The sequence below is a fragment of the Pleurodeles waltl genome, chromosome 3_2 (genome assembly GCF_031143425.1).
Source record: "Pleurodeles waltl isolate 20211129_DDA chromosome 3_2, aPleWal1.hap1.20221129, whole genome shotgun sequence".
Taxonomy (NCBI): domain Eukaryota; kingdom Metazoa; phylum Chordata; class Amphibia; order Caudata; family Salamandridae; genus Pleurodeles; species Pleurodeles waltl.
In genome coordinates this window covers 101,434,276-101,450,841 of record NC_090441.1, presented here as the reverse complement: position 1 = coordinate 101,450,841, position 16,566 = coordinate 101,434,276, and the positions used below count along the sequence as shown (strand labels likewise).

The 16,566-nt window shown below is 43.5% G+C and overlaps 1 long non-coding RNA gene and 6 other non-coding genes across 9 annotated transcripts; all 7 read left to right on the top strand.

The window, feature by feature from the left end:
* Positions 1-8,964: 8,964 nt before the first annotated feature.
* LOC138286542 (uncharacterized) lies at positions 8,965-15,965 on the top strand. 3 transcript variants are annotated; one of them, XR_011202009.1, is made up of 10 exons: positions 8,965-9,040; positions 10,674-10,726; positions 10,988-11,031; positions 12,087-12,156; positions 12,554-12,592; positions 13,655-13,702; positions 13,888-13,945; positions 14,178-14,237; positions 15,338-15,435; positions 15,893-15,965. It is a non-coding gene; the product is annotated as an uncharacterized lncRNA (long non-coding RNA). The 3 variants fall into 3 exon arrangements; XR_011202007.1 differs by having other exon boundaries at positions 10,988-12,156; XR_011202008.1 differs by having other exon boundaries at positions 9,023-9,072; positions 10,988-12,156.
* LOC138286821 (small nucleolar RNA SNORA40) lies at positions 10,791-10,917 on the top strand. The gene has a single exon (XR_011202096.1). It is a non-coding gene; the product is annotated as a small nucleolar RNA SNORA40 (small nucleolar RNA).
* On the top strand, positions 11,684-11,819 carry LOC138286820 (small nucleolar RNA SNORA18). The gene has a single exon (XR_011202095.1). It is a non-coding gene; the product is annotated as a small nucleolar RNA SNORA18 (small nucleolar RNA).
* LOC138286813 (small nucleolar RNA SNORA8) lies at positions 12,191-12,329 on the top strand. The gene has a single exon (XR_011202088.1). It is a non-coding gene; the product is annotated as a small nucleolar RNA SNORA8 (small nucleolar RNA).
* On the top strand, positions 12,867-12,936 carry LOC138286811 (small nucleolar RNA Z40). Its single transcript, XR_011202086.1, has one exon. It is a non-coding gene; the product is annotated as a small nucleolar RNA Z40 (small nucleolar RNA).
* LOC138286812 (small nucleolar RNA SNORA8) lies at positions 13,977-14,115 on the top strand. Its single transcript, XR_011202087.1, has one exon. It is a non-coding gene; the product is annotated as a small nucleolar RNA SNORA8 (small nucleolar RNA).
* On the top strand, positions 15,120-15,244 carry LOC138286817 (small nucleolar RNA SNORA32). The gene has a single exon (XR_011202092.1). It is a non-coding gene; the product is annotated as a small nucleolar RNA SNORA32 (small nucleolar RNA).
* Positions 15,966-16,566: the final 601 nt, after the last annotated feature.

The window sequence follows — 16,566 nt, the reverse complement described above, 5'->3', positions numbered from 1 at the left end:
TTTCTCTAACCTCCTTCTGAATCCATCTGGTCTTCCTCACAACCTGGTGTTGGGCAATTCTCTAATTCTTTCAGCTTGGAAGGTGTCAGAAGTTCCCAGTCTTTCCCTCTCATTTCACCAGAAACTTGAGCGTACATCAGTAACTCCTGGGCTCCAGGGACCACCAAAGCTTACAAATCAGCTTGGTCTTTATGGACAAGCTGGTGTGTGGGTAAATCTGTAAATCCCTTTTCAGTGGATATAAATTACATTCTTAATATCTTGGCAGCCGAAGCTAGCAGGGGAAAAACTTGCTGTACTATTAATCATTACAGATCTGTCATCTCTACTAATCATCCCAACATCAAAAGGAAACCAGTATAGGAACATCCACTCATCTGCCGACTGTTGAAGGGAGTAAAATGTTCTAATTCTCCTGTCCCTAAGTATAGTAGGTTGTGGGGTGTAAACATGGTTTTAAACATGTTTATTTCATGGCCGGATAATGTTAACCTTTCATTGAAAACGTTTTCAAAACTCACCATGTTATTATGCTTAACATCTATTAAACAACTGTCTGATGTTAGAGCTCTAGATATTTCATCTCATCAGTTTACTCAAACAGGTGTGCTGTTTGCAGTTCATAAACGTACAAAGACAAATTAGACTTCTGTTTTTTTATCCATATTTTCCTGATCAACCTAAACTTTGTGTTGGGCGATGTCTCAAAGAATACAGTTGGTCTCAGAACATCCTCAGACACTTCGCTTCTTATTACTTTCAGAAAACCCCATTAACCAGTTTCTTCTCCTACCCTTGCTCGCTGGGTTAGGTGGATTGTGTCCGTAGTGAGTATTGATACTTGATATTTTGAGATCAATTGATTGGTCTAATGATAATGTTTTTTGTACTTTCAGTTGTAAGACTGCTCATAACGCAGCTTCTGTTGTTGTTAGTTTGCTTTAAAAAAGCATACAGGAGCCTCTGGTTTTTCAATAAAATGTAGATTTTCCTAGTAATTTATGAAGAAAAGTTTTCATTTTATTAAAGACACAGAGGTGAGTATTATCCCACTGTAAATTATTTAACCTCATCCTATTTCGCACCATGACAGCAACCCAGGCTCTTCTGCCCTCTTCATCCTAAGGAATGCTCTGCTTGGACTCCTTCTACAGGGCGGCCGTTTTCTACTATGGATCTTCCACAAGTTCCTGTTTCTTCTGCTTGTACTGGTGTTATCTTTGGTCACAGAGCTATTGACTTTTCCAAGGAACTGTTGACTGTGACTTTGGCCCTTTTGATTGTGTTATCCATTTTTACTTTATTAACTTCTTGCACAAGAGAAGATAACTGTTTGCAGTCAAGCTGAGTATTATACGTAGTACTGTAGAGCTATTGGTTACAGGGGTTCTGCAAACTTCTTTTTTTTCCATTGGCTGGTTGTCTCCAGACTCATGGGATTTGTAGTTCTCGTTTAGCTTTTGACTGCTGCAGTTCAAATGAAACAAGAACAGAGAAGCATATTACTTGCCTCCATGTCTTTAATAAAATTAAGACTTTCCTTCATAAATTACTAGGAAAATCTACATTTCACCTGAATCTGGTATGCTGGCTTGTATGTTTTAGGTGCTTTTAAGAGGAACTTGAAGAAGCTTTGTGAACCTTTTTTAGTATTTCAACAACAAAAAAAGAAGCCAACAGGTTTTCTTTCATCTGCTTTTATTTTTCATCACACTTTTCCAAAACTTTTGTTGCTGTTTTTTCTCCTTCTTGCCTTCTTGTTTCCTTCTGTTTATTTCCTTATTTCAGTCTCTTCCTCTTTTATTTATTACACTACATTTACTTCCCCTTATGTATTATTCCTTACATTTGTGTATGGTCTCTTCCTTTCTTAGACTCAAGCTCTACATTGTCTGTCCTCTTCAAATGTACATTTCTTTTTCTACATTTTTCTCACAATTTTTCTCTGTCATCGGTTAACGTTTTAGGATTCTACAAAGACCTGGTCATGCTACTTAAGTAGAACATTATATGAAATCGTCAGTATTCCTTTTTAACATGGCCTTTTTGACCTTATTTAACTGTCAGTTAAGGGATATTAAGGTATCTGGAGAGCACATTTAAACATTTTTTTTTTACAGTTTTATATAGCGTGAACTCGACCCGAAGGTATTGGAGCACTTTTCGTGATCACCAGTTACATTATTACACAAGGACCCTGTTTTTTAAGGCACAAGAGTTTAAGTGATTTGCCCAGAATAACAGATGGAGAGCCGACGCCAAGACTCAAACCTGGCTCCCCAGCTCTAAAGTTGGCAACAAAAGTGTTTTCTTGGTAAATGTACTGTTATTACTGCTAAGGGGGAAAACTAGTGGCTTTAGATAATGTTCCCAATTTTTGTACAAGCAGGGACATTGAAATACTGGTCATGCAGGTATAAAATCAGCCAGCCGAACTGCATATGTCTCCATTTGGGACCCAATGAGGGACGCAATGGATGTGTTTGAGTGGCTTCCCTCATTTTCAGAATCAACCCGATGTTGGCCAGTTCAAGCCTGCGCTGCCCCTAGGATGGAATTGAGTAAGAGTCCAAATATGAGTCAACATTACATAGTTATTTTAGCCCACTGTTTATTTGTTTTAATAAAAAAATAAACAGGAGTTAGGTCAGTGTATCATAAAAGGCAAGCTGTACTGCAGCGTGGCCGGGAAGGACTAGAAAGAGCTAGGTTACCAGGATAGGTGGCGGCCCTGATCTCTCTCTAATTGTGTATTTTGGTCCAGATATGTTTTTTTTTTTTGTTTGTTTCTCTTGTAATGGGTTATACACATACAATAAGCATGAAACTGTTTCCGTAGTTCCGGCTCTATAATGAACAGATAATTTTATTACAAGACCAGAGGCTCATATTATGCAGTCTTTTCTTGCTTCAATTCCAACAGCAGCCAAGAAGAAAAACTAAATTTCCCAACAAAATAAAAACTACACAATGACATCACAAAGGGATCATCCAATAGGAGTCGAATACAACTATTAGTATCCTAACTGCGAACAACAAGACCTCTTTTCTTGCTGCTCGCAGTCAAGATAAGTACCACCATTTTCTTTCTTCTTCACAAATTAATTACATGTACATTATTGTATTGGTTCATTGCTTTTATTTGTGCCTGTACTGCTATGTGCAATGTTTTGTATTCCGCTGTTTAGCCTCGCGCACCGTGTATTTTTATTTCTTTAACTTCGCTCACGCATCTGCTAACGGTTGTTTTTCACCGTTGCAGACGCGCGCGTGCACGAACATGACCGGCGCTTTGCTTCGCAGTTTCCTTACCCGCTTGTGGGGAATTTATTTCTTTTGGCCCCGAATCTGTTTCCCAAGCTTGCGTCTTCGGATTAACAACGCAATTGGGTTTGCAGCGTGTTCTCACACGCGACTCCTCTTCCTGACTACAGCTCCCTTGGGAGGGGCTGCTCTTTCCAGACTCGGCCTCCGGAAACGTTATTAATAGTTCTTATGAGTTTTTTCTCCTCACGCCCACCCATATGACCACGCCCTGCCTCCACAGCTTTGGTGTTAACCCCTTGTTTCCCAAAATTGCCTATCTACTCCAGATTGTGTAGTTTTTCAATTTTAACTTCGTTTTTTAGGTTATATATATATAATTTTTTCTCCATTATGTCTGAAGAAGAAGACCCCCAATTTTTTAAGGAAACTTTAAAGTCCTTCATTAAAGATTCGGTTCAACAGGCAGTTTCTGTTTCTATGTTGGACATAACAGAAAATTTAGAAGCCTCTTTTTCAAAAATTATGTCTGCTTCTGATATGCCTGCTGCGAAAGGCAAGAAACGTGCGGCCACCCTTCCAGGGCCTTCAAAAGGCGTTTCTATTGGTCCTTCCACCTGGGAGGTATCCAATTCGGGAACCCCCTTTTCCCCGCTCCACATTACTCATTTAAGAGACACTGATGATGATGATGACTCTCCTAGTCACACAGATGATTTGGAAGGATCTTCGGATCCATATCTTTATGGGCCTCCGGAGAAAAGGCGCAAAATTTCTCCTAGTGACAGTGGTGACGCTCACACTGTGTCTCAGATTTTGGTAGACCATTCTGGTGAACCCATGTTCGATCATTCCCTAATGGTTCATCCAAACTCCAAAGAATGGTTTCCTGCTGACCATGTGGCGGATTATGTCTCTTTTTTCTTACGCCATTCCCTTGACAAAGCTACTCGGAATAAACTAAAATCCGAATGTCCCCTTCCCTCGTTACCTGACAATATAACTGCTACCCCAGTGATTGATCCTAATATGCTCATGTTTTTTACTAAATTTGGGAAAGATCCTAAGAAAGGTGTCGACAGAGCCTGGTCAGGTTGCCAGGAAAAGCTTCTGGATTTGGTGGGTCCTCTCACCAGGATTTGTGATTTGGCGGAAGAGGCCAAAATGGAAAACTCTCCAATAGACCCTGTGGTTCTCTCCAATTGGGTGCAACGCGCTATTTGTATGCTGGGCAATGCGAACACCCAATTATCCATTGAGAGAAGGAAAAGTCTCCTTCTGAAGACTGATCCTAAACTGGCATATTTGGCCTCTAAGGATGAGGGCCCTTCAGCTAAAGGTCTATTGTTTGGAGACTCCTTTATTAAAGAACTGGGCAAGTACGTCTCCACTTTTGCCACTCTGGATAAAGCTCAGTTGTCTATAAAAAAGATATTTTCATCACAGGTTTTTGCCAGGGCCGGCAAAGGCAGGAGTCGCTTTGCCGGCCGCTCCATCAGAGATCAATATACCAATTGAGACTCCTACAACCAGCAGACCCAGCTTGACACCTACACCGGATACAAGCCATGCTTCTACCCCCGCCATTCAAGAGGCTATTGACGCAGGGGCTATGTCAACAAAGGAGAGCAATTTTCTAGTAAGTGTTTCCAATTCTGGCCTTCCTCCAGTAGGAGGCAGACTAGCTCTATTTCTAGATTGATGGCTGTTTCTCACGTCAGACCCCTGGATAATTCAATCCTTTCAAGGTTATCTTTTAGAGTTTTATCAGCCCCCAAGTCAGTCCCTTTTTCCTCTTCCCCTTGTTTTTTCTCAGGAACAAAATCAACTTCTACACAACGAAGTCCAGTCTCTCCTCGCCAAACAAGCCATAGAACCAGTTATTTTCGACTCTTCTGGCTTTCTCAGTACCATTTTCCTGGTCCAAAAGAAAAATCAGAAGTTTTGTTTAGTTTTGAACCTCAAAAATTTCAACAATTTTGTAGTCTACCGACACTTCAAGATGGAGACTATCCTCCACCTCAGGGATATTTTGCTTCAAAACGACTGGTTGGTCAGGCTGGACCTTCAAGATGCTTACCTCACGGTACCTATTCACCCCTCACACAGAAAATGTCTTCAATTTCAATGGCAAAACTCTTTCTACCAATGCAAAGTTCTTCCCTTTGGGCTCTTTTCCGCCCCTTGGTGTTTCACCAAGATTCTCAAACCCGTTGCGGCCTTTCTCCGCTCCCACGGTGTTCGTCTGATTCTTTATCTGGACGATTTTCTTTTGATGGCACAAGACAAACGCCTTCTCCTCGTTCATCTACAATTTTGTCAGAATCTTCTTCTCAAATTAGGTTTCCTCATCAATTCTCAGAAGTCAGTCGTCGTTCCAACTCAAAAATCGGAATTTCTCGGCATTCTCATAGACACTACTCTTTCAATTCTTCAACTTCCCCAACACAAAGTCTCCTTAATCAAAAAAGAAATTCGTCAAGCCCTGTCCATCCTCACATCTCCCTCAGAACTCTGGCTCATCTAGAGGGCCTTCTCGCTTCCTCTATCCAAGCCATTTTCCCAGGTCCTCTACATTATCGCGCCCTTCAACGGCTGAAGATCCGCCATCTTCACAAGGGTCTTGCCTATTCCGATCCATTGGTTCTAGATTCCGAGTCCAAGGAAGAGGTTCTCTGGTGACTGACTCACCTAGACGCCTTGAACAGAAGAACTATCTTATCTGCCGCCCCAGATCTTGTATTAGAATCCGATGCAAGTCAGACCGGTTGGGGCGCAAGATGTGGTCAGTTCTCGACTGGGGGCGCATTGTCTCTGAAGGAGTCCTTCTTGCACATAAACAGTTTAGAGATGCTTGCAGGTTCCTTTGCCTTCCGCTCCTTTACAAAGGACAGAGTAAGTTGCACCATTCTTCTCAGGCTAGACAACCTAACCGCCGTCAGATATATCAACCATCTAGGGGGCACCAGGTCCAAAGTTCTGTCTACCTCGGCGAAACATCTTTGGGAATATTGTCTTCTTCGACAAATCTCTATCAGAGCAGTTTACCTGCCGGGCAATCTGAATACAGTTGCGGACTGGTATTCTAGACATCTTCACGACTCCAGCGATTGGCAGCTGCACCCTTCAGTGTTCAATCATCTTATTTCCATCTTTGGCACCATGTCCATAGATCTCCTTGCTTCTCGCCTCAGTTCTCACCTTCCTGCCTTTTTCAGTTGGAGGCCGGATCCGCAGGCTCTTGCTACGGATGCTTCCTTCAGATTTGGCCATCATCTCTTCTTTACGCTTTTCCTCCTTTCCTTCTCATTCCCCGAGTCCTTGCGCAAGCATGCAGACATCAATCCACTTTAGTTCTTATAACCCCATTTTGGCAGGCTAAGCCTTGGTATCCAACTTTATTGGAATTAACAATCGACCGGCCCATCTGGCTTCCTCATTTCCCCAACCTCCTCTTAGATCCTCAAGGTCGACAATATCACTTGGTTCTCAACAATTCCTTGTTCCTCATTGCTTGGAAGATTTCGGGTCGTCCTGGAGAACCCCAGGAATTTCGCAGGATGCTCTCAAACTCATCCAACAGGCCAGGGCACCTGGTACCTCCAAGGCTTACAACTCTGCATGGGCCATTTGGTGCGGCTGGTGTATGGACAGGAATACAGATCCCTTTTCAGCTGATGTAGTGTTGGTTGTGAACTTCCTTGCTTCCTTGGCCTCCTAGGGTAAGGCCTATCGCACTATCAACACTTACAGATCAGCTATCTCTGCTGAACATCATAGAGTCAATGGCAGCCAATTGGTGAACATTCTCTCATCTGTCAACTTTTAAAGGGAGTAAGATATGTTTTTCCTCCATCTCCTAAATATAATGTTAAGTGGGATGTTAATCTAGTATTGAGATTTTTTGCAGCTTGGCCGGATAATGATTTCCTCTCTCTTAAGCAGCTTTCCGCGAAATTGACTATGCTTTTGTGTCTAGTTTCTCTTAAACGTGTTTCGGATGTTAAATCCTTAGATGTTACTTCCTTTTTCTTCTCTCCTCTTGGTGTTTCCTTTCAGATTAGAAGACGTGCTAAAACCAATTTAGCATCTGTTAATTATCCATTTTTTCCCTCTCAACCCAAATTGTGTGTTGGAAATTGTCTAAAATGTTATGTGACTCGTACTGCAGATTTGAGATCATCCTCTGCCTCCCAATTGCTTATTTTCTTCCAGAAACCTCATAAACCTGTTTCTTCTCCTACCTTAGCTCGCTGGGTTAAATAGGTTATGCCTCTAGCTGGGATCGATGTGGTTTCGTTTGGAGCCCATTCTGCCAGAGGGGCAATGGCTTCTCGAGCTTTCTGGGCAGGATCCTCTTGACAGGATGTTCTCAAGTCTGCAGACTAGTCTAATGAAAGTACATTTAGAACTTTTTACTGTAAACCAGTCTCTCATGTTTCAGACTCAGTTATTGCTATGCTTTGAACATGCATAATCTGAGCCTCCGGTCTTGTAATAAAATTGAGATTTTCCTAGCCTTGGTGTCTGAAAGGCTAGATTTTATTAAAGACACGGAGGCGAGTATTATCCCGCTACTCGATTCACCCTCCCCTGTTCTTTTATTTCAGTTCCAACTCCCTCCTCCAGCGTTGGCTCTTCATAATCTACATGATGTCCTTCCACCAACATCAAATTCTGTCGTCAATGGATCTCCGTCCTGGGCTCCTCTCTACGCTCGTCACCTTCAGGATTGCTTGACTGACATTTTTACACTGATATCCGTTTTTTATGTAATTTTGTTTGTTACTTCTCCTCTTTAGTTTTTGGCATCAAGAAAAGAGGTCTTGTTGTTTGCAGTTAAGATACTAATAGTTGTATTCGACATCCTGTTGGATGATACCTTTGTGATGTCATTGTGTAGTTTTTATTTTGTTGGGAAATGTCGTTTTTCTTCTTGGCTGCTGTTGGAATTAAAGCAAGAAAAGACTGCATAATACTCGTACCCGTGTCTTTAATAAAATCTAGCCTTTCAGACACCAAGGCTAGGAAAATCTCAATTTTCATTAAGGAATCAATGCAGCGTATACTGTTTTGGTACCAGTATCGTCTCAGCATTACACAAATGGATAAAGACTTTATGTACTCTTACTTGGATTAATAAACAGCACATTTTGAACCCATTGCAGAGTATTTTGACGGATGTGTTCTTATATTAATATTTAAAGAGAAGGCGTTTCTTTGAACAGGTCTTGCCAATTATTTAACTAAAAGGGAAATGTTTACTAAGCCAAGATGGCGTCCACCTCTTCGTACGCTGAATGTCCTTCCAGCTTTTAGCTGCGGGAGGAGACAATAATAGGAGTCAATAAATTATCCCGGACCACGCGTCCAGCACTCCTCTCAGTACCCTCACCCAACATGGTAGACCCTACTAGGGATGGGGTGCTACCTGATTAGTTTGACAGTTTTTGAGTTACGCTGACGCGTGGCTTTCCACGTCCTGTAATTAAATGCATCTGTTCTTTTTTTTTTTACATTTTCATTTTATAGAACGTAGATCACTTGAACAGGCAGGTACATTTTCATTTTATAGAACGTAGATCACTTGAACAGGCAGGGACTACGAGATCCCGCTGTGCTGCTGCGGGGAAAAAAAGTCCTTGCGCAGTCCACACGATTTTTTCGAAACGTAATGACGTTCGACGTGTTCGCTGGTCCCGCCCTCTTTCTGCCCCATAAAAGTCCGCCACGGTTTCCTTTTCGGTCTGTTTCCTCTTTGGTCGTTAGGGGCATGGTAAGGGAGGCTGCAAAGGGCCGTGAATATGGGTGGGTTATATAGCTTTGCGGCCTAGCGACCGCCTGTTGAGCGTAGGTGTATTAACATAGTCTACGCGTTTTCTAGTCTGCATTGACTGCTTTCTTGCTGCGCGAGGCTGTGTGGGGGAGAATTCTAAACTGTTTGTGAGCTCCCTAGGGTGCCACGCCGTTTCTTTGTTTATTTCGCCATGTTTTTTGCCCTACTAGATATGTTCTCAGATGAAATAGTTATTTTAATCTATTTCGTGCGAATTCTATCGGTTCTAGCAGAATATACTGTTTTTTTTTTTTCTATTAAACTGTATGAGCAATGTGACTGATGCGTAAAGTTAAAATATGTCTAGTACGCGTGGCGTAGAAGCCGGTACGTTTAAGCAACAGTCGTGGTTGTCTGAATACGAGCGATTTAGAACAAGCAATAAGTAGATCGCCAACAACCGTGCCAAATAAAATCTCATGGCTGGTGTCTGAAGTATGTGACGTTACCACCTCAACTTCCCAGTCTGAGGTCCGTTTTTAGCTTCTCGGTGGTATCGGTGTCTTAGTTTCTTCCATCAACGTCCTTTAAAACTGCTGAGTGGATTCCATCTGAACACTCAGCGTGGTACTGAACTAGAAGTATGCAAATACTATTAAAAGCCAAACTGAAATGGACTTGGTGGGCACCAATCGCGCCCCACCATAATAAAATGCATATTATTTACTACCATAGTTGTCTTGCACTTTTTGTTTGTGGAATCTGTCTTTTATGGATTCTTTGTATTGCAATGTTTATATAGTACTCAGCCGCCGCCCCCCCCCCCCCCGCCTTAAGTGGTGCTGACTCGCTTGCCTACATGCTTTTTAGAAGTGTGTTGTCTTTGATCCTTAGTGGGAACTGTTTCCATTTTGTGCGTGATGATCACTGATGTGCGGTTATTGTTATGGGGCGCAGCACTTAGCAGTGTGGATTGAGCGTGCGGCAGGCGCGTGGTTAATAGCTGGCAGTATTACGCAGCTCAGCAGGCTTTTTTTGTTTCTAATTTTTTTTTTTTTTTTTTTTTTTTTTGCGGGCTTGCGTAAATAATGGCTGTTGCCTTAATCTCAATGTCACCGAGTAGCCCTCGGTTCCTGGTCGTGCATTTTGGGCGGGGGTGAAATTGCAAATCTAAAACTGGAACTTGGCACTTCTAAACTGATCTAGTTTAGATGCAGGCACATTGTCAAGTGCGATAATTCTGCTGCAGAAGCTACAAATCCTTGGGCTTGCAGTATTTAGGCTCTTAAGTCGTAGTTCTGTGAACCTTTTTTTTGTGCGGTCAGTTTGACGTGTTTCGAAATGCCACTTGTTCTTGTTTAACACACCACGGTCTGTCTGTGGTGTATGAATTCACTGTGGCTAGATGAACTAACAGGTTTTGCTTCCATCTCTGTGTATGCACCATGACACTGATGACAATGAGACCTGGCACATGTGAACTCTTCAGGGTGTAAAACGACCAATGTCGGAATGTTATTTCTCTTGAATGTGAAAGTCACTTGGTTCTTATTGTGTGCAAACCTTGTTTGCAGCACAGATTGCTGGAAGCTAAACTTAAACCATATTCTGAACAACTTTTATTTCTTTGTAGTCCAATGATGTCTGTCAGTCGAGATGTGGCGCCGTTTCTTTGGCTGCTGATCGGTAAGTAGACCATAAACTAAACCTAGGTTTTGTATCTGGCGGATTTTTTTTTTCTTGTAGTCTGAGCACTTGATAGGTTTTGCTTGCACATAAGCAAAAGCCAATCTTCATTGTGCTAAGAGGAAATTCTTCTTTTGCAACCCACGGCTGTTTACTCTGTAGAAGCTGTGTTACTTGTAAGAAGGGACAAACTGCTCTTGTTTCTGAATTTATCGTCCGGTATCAGACTTCTGGTAATTAATAACGACTTTTGTGTTTTAGGGCCTGCAACATTTTGTGCTGACATTGGATGACATCACTTGCTGGTAAGACTCTATGATGCGAATTATTTATCAGTACTATATTATCCGAAAAACTGGAGTAATATGTTCGTGAAACTTTTTTAAACATCACTTTCTGAAGCAGGCATATCCACTGTAACAGGTTAGTCAATGTCGCTAGTGTTCATCCCGGTTTCATGCGGTTCAAGGCGCTCCAGTTTCAGTAATCTCAGCCTGGCGAGTGTTAATCTTTATCCTGAAAGTTGGTAGTGCACCGTTGCATCTAGAAGTACCTTGACAGCTAGTTGAGCAAAACACGGGTTTTTGCTGAAATATTACAAAGGAGCACACTATCAAGCTTTTAAGGGTGCCAATGTCTGCAACATGCTTTAAACTGTCGTTTGGCAATTCAGTAACTATGAAGAGCAGTTTTTGTAACTCGCTGATCTGCGTAGTCTCAATGATTGCATAATGGTATTAATATAAACTGCATGAAAAGGGCCAACTTTCATACATATGTGCTGGGTTATCAACATTAGATTACCCATCTGTTTCATGGGCGCCGATCGCGCTTTTTTTTAAAAATGGAAGTCACTTGATTAGTTTTCCGTGTCCTTTTCTCGTGTCCTGTGTTAGAGGGGTGGGGAGTCTGGGTAATGTTTATAATGAACACCTTCCTGTCAGAAGCTGTTCTAGCGTTGAGGCCTATCCCGATGGAACTTAAACTGTAGGTTCGTGTCGTTGGAAATGCCTCATAGAACAAAATTGTGGTTCGCTTTACCCACTGGCCTTACCCTTGGGTTTGGTGGGGTGAAAAAATCCACAAGACATTTTTCCTTTGAAAGCTTCCACCCCCAGCGCGGTGCACAGCAGTGTTTATGCCATGCAGCAGGATTCGGGTGTGATCTGGTGCGCTATAGTAACGAAGTCCATGATGTGCCTTAGTACAACGTTCTATTTTCGTCGGTGATTGATGTAGGTCTCGTATGTTAAAACCGGGTTGTGTCTCTGGCTACGTTAGGCCTCAGATATTAGCTGTAGTTTATTCTTTGTGCCGGCTTGCATGGCTGCATGTTAAACTGCAAACCTTTTGTGCGCAGGTCTCCTCCAGTACCGCCAAGTATCTGCGTGCATCGATCGGCTTCAGCCGCGCTCGAGCACCCCCTGGAGGTAAGCTGCTGCTAGTTACTTCACGCTGACCTGCTGCACTGAATGGTATCTGCACGCACCGGCCCCTTCTGGTGCTGTGTTCATTAATCGGTGCTATAGTAACGCAGTATCTGGCATCGTTGGTTTGCAGGCCTTCTGTGTCTGTCGAACCTGGTATTTCTGCTGTTACAAGTATTTAAAGTCCGTTTCACCTCTTCCCTGTGGTAGCATTTTCTCCGTTACGAAGAGTGATGGCAGGCCTTGTTGGCGTTCACCACAGTTGCTGCCGTTTTTAATTTTTTTTTTTTAATTTTTTTTTTAGCTTCATCTCTTAAAATGTTAATACATGCTTGATCTGCTGCTCCAGACCTTTCTATGAGCGGTTTGCATTCATTCTACTGTGCTCTGTTTATTATAGGTGCAGCTGTTGCAATCTAATTCCGTGGAGTTTCTAATGGTACGTAATCATTGAGCTGAGAACCGTGCACGTTTCTCAGGCATTTGCTGCAGTTATGCGTAGATGCAGTTAAAACCGTTTGCAGCTTGTCCACTCCATAAAATACGTTGTGGGCAATCGCAGTGGGCATATTTATTTCTACGTGGATTTCAGGGCACGTGCTACGTAATGCCAGGGGGGGGCGAGGCTAGAGCAGGACCTTGCTGAATGAGCAGCGGTAGAGACCACCGCGTGTTTCCGTTTCTAGTAACCCGAACAGTCCAGCGCGTCCTACTGGCGTCATGATGAACGGCAATGTTCAACTGCTCTGAAGAAGTGAGTGATAAAAGCCTTTCTGAACGCGCGTCATCTAGTTCGCTCTGGGGTTCGGGGCGCGGACTGCGGTACTGGTCACTCAGCCATCTATTGTCTTCCAACATGTTTCTTGGGAAACGCGCGGTGGAGCCCCGTTCGATTAAGGTAAGTTTCAATAGCGCGCGTGCACAAGTCTTTGCTCGCGGCACTTATGGCTCTATTAGTGCAGTTGGTGACTGTTACACTTCCGTTAAAAATGCACTGTTTCGAGCACGTCCCAAAAATAAACTACCACATTCAGAGTAGGGCATAGCGGAGTATAGTAGGCTGTGCCCATGAATGGTCTAAGGGCACATCAAGATCTGGCCCAGCATCCTGGGGTATACAGACTCTGGTGACCCGTCTTGTGTCTACGGAGCCCCGCAACCTGCGGGAGTGAAGGTGGCCCAAGTGTCAGTAAGATTTCTACTGATCACTGCGGATGTTTTGTTCTGATTTGATTCCAGTTAACAACCCTATGCTTAACCAAACCTTGCCACCAGTCTTAATGTTTGGTTAGTCCCTTACTTTGTGAGCAGTAAACATTAAGGTTACATAACATTGTAGTAGTGTCTTAAGTTGTAGGTATTCATCGGTTACTAACCAGCTTTTAGTTTGTTGCAGTGACCCCAGCGCGTGATATTAATTCCTTTTGTGAAAACTGCAAACTAGTATTTGTAAATCTTGTCAGTCGCAGCAAAGTGATGCGTCCTTTTTGTGCTTTTATAGATGCCGATGGCTGAAGTCTTGGGTCCCAGAGCCTCGCTCGTGAATTAGGTATGTACTTTGTGACGTGCGCAATACTTTAAGCAGCTGCAGTTCAGATGATGAGACTGTTCAACTGCTGTGTGATTTGTAGGATGAGCTGAAATGATGTTCTGAACGGAACTGTCTCACTCCACGCATCCTAATAATGCATCTCGACTAGTGGAACATGAGATTTTTCTCTTCTCCCCTCGCAGGTGACAGTGGCCCACTGCAGTTCTGGCTCCCCTCGAGTTGAGCCTCCTGGCTGTGGAGGTAAGTGTCTGGCTGACCTCTTGACTTTCGTTGCACTGCATGGTATCTGCACACACCAGCTGTCTCCTGGTGATGTGTTCACAAGTCGGTGCTAGATCAACTCTGCATGTGGCATCGTTGGTTTGCAGGCCTTCTCTGTTTGTAAACCTGGTATTTCTGCTGATACAGTACTTTCAAATATTTTTAGACTAACCTCGTAAGTTGCGTCGGTTCACTTTGTTTTTAATTTCAGGGAGCAGTGGAGGCGTGGCAGGACGATGACTTGTTACCAGATCATTTTCATCAGTTTCAGGTAGATGCTTTGAGTAGGCTTACCGTAGTTTGTGACCGCAATCTATTACATATTCAAACATTGTAATGTTGAACCTTCCGGCACACATCCTTTGTGTTCCTCCCCTCAATCTGGTGGATGGCGGGATGGGTAATAGCCCCCAACACCGCCCCGTTCCTGTCTTGGTGTTCTACGTCTTTCCTCCTTACTCCATTCTCTAGTTCATGGCGCTCGTGGTCCCATCGGCCGCACGTCATAGCGCACCTTGTCGCTGCCTTGACCCCACCAGGATCTAACACTGCCTGTCCATGGCCTGGTTAACCAGGTATGCACATCACCGTCAGTGCCCCCTGCAACCGCTGGGCCTGCGTGTCTGTATCCATCACTTGTTCCTCATCCACCGCTCCGAACCTCCTTGGCTGTCGCTTCCTTTCCATCACTGCCTACGTTCTCCTGTTACCGCCATTGCCCTCAATGTCTCATCAGTGACCACTTATTACTCCCGATCAGGCCACTCACTGTAGGCCACCCCGCATATTTCCCAACGTTTATCACTACCCGGTACTGCCTTTAATCTGTCCGCACCGTGACCACCCCTGTGGTTCCTCTTCCTTGACCTATTTCTGGTAGTGCTGGGCCAGGGGCGGTCAAGCATGTAACTGCCTTCCGTAAACGATTATTTCTTGGTTACACTTTTGCACTTTATAAACTCGCTTCCCTTTACTTCGGGTGTCTTCCTGTACCCAGGTTCGCTCAGCCCTGTACCGTAACTCTATTGAGCAGTTGGTGCTGCTGGTAAAGGCCGGATTTTTTTCCCTTCTACTAGAGAATGAAACTGTCGTGCTGCGCTTGTGTGGTTGTTTCTGATTGCCAGTAGCATAGTGCGGGTTTAGATGTGATCTTTGGTCATTACCAAGGCTGTCTGAAAGTGCAGTTTCAAATCTGCCGTGGACATGACCATATAGTAAATTCTACAGCAGATCTACATCTTGGCTACGCAAGTAGTTTTGATCTGCTGTGGGACATTTAAAGCCAAGTGCCAGCCTGCTGTTTACGTGTCGATGCTGGGTTTAGAGTTGTGTGGATTTTATTTGGCTAATAGTACTGTTTTTCCCTTTAAGGGCTACCCTAAGCTGATGCCTGGCCTCCTGTGCTGCATGGCGTTCATGATGTAAAATGAAGTGGACGAGGCCACTTTCTGGCTTCGGCGACTTTGAAGGTAAGGTTTTACCCTCCAAGTTAGTGCTGTTAAACATGGTCATTTCAAAGAGTGCTTGTGTGGCTGTACAACCCGAAGTGCTTCACGCTATGACCAAAGAGAAACATCTTCTGCAGGATACCGTGGGCACCTGTGTGCACTGTGGTCTATTCCAGAGGAGACATGGCTCTCCTTAGTGGGAGAGGGGTAAATGGCATGTTGGCATTATTACTGTCGAATATCTATAGTTTTAATATGGCCTTGCAGTGCTGTTGCCAGTCACTGATCTTCAGGAAAGAAGTGGTCCTACAATGACTTTAATGTTGTGGATTCTGTAGAGAAGTGTAGTGATTAGATTTTTGTATCTGAAGTGCTGCTCGCACTGGCCTGTCGTATTTATTAAACCATGCTTCTGATTTACCCTTATGTTGATCTAAATGGAATTAATGACTATAGTAATTCCTGTCCTGTCTTCCAGGTACGTCGGTCCCAGAGGTGCATCATCCCGCAAACGGAACTTAATTTTTGACAATAAAAAAATATCAAATGCAGATCTGGCTGTGTCGTATTTAAATTGGGTCGGTGGGCCAGTCAAACTGTTACAGGTGCGATCATTATTGGTAGGAAAGGGCACCTTTTCAGGACAGTTGGACTGTAAAATAATCCTGGTGGTTGAATTGCAAAGCACTAAACGAAGACTCAAACATCAGACGGAAGATACAGTTTCCAGGACTGGTAGCCTTGGTTGTAGAAGTTATATGCTGCACTTAAACCCCCCAAAAATACAAGGGACTAGTATCTCAGATCTGGTTACACCACAAGGCACAATGCAAACCAGTATTGACAGTGCCACTGGCTTTAAAGTACCACACTCGCAGGCACATTCTTTCCCTCAATTGTCTTGAAATGAGATTTCTGTTCTCTGGGTAAGTCGGTTTAACGCTGTTACTACAGGTATCCTTTTTTAGGATACACATGCCCTCGCCCACTGCAGTGCATTCGTAATCATTGGGTAATGCTCCTTGCTGGGCCTGTTCTGCAATGCCCAGTGGGCCCCTAAAAGGTGGGCTCTGCCAGGGATCTTTCTCCACCTATTCAATGTTAAAACAGTTGGATATTGCCCTGTGCTTTGCTTAGAGAGGGAAATGGGTA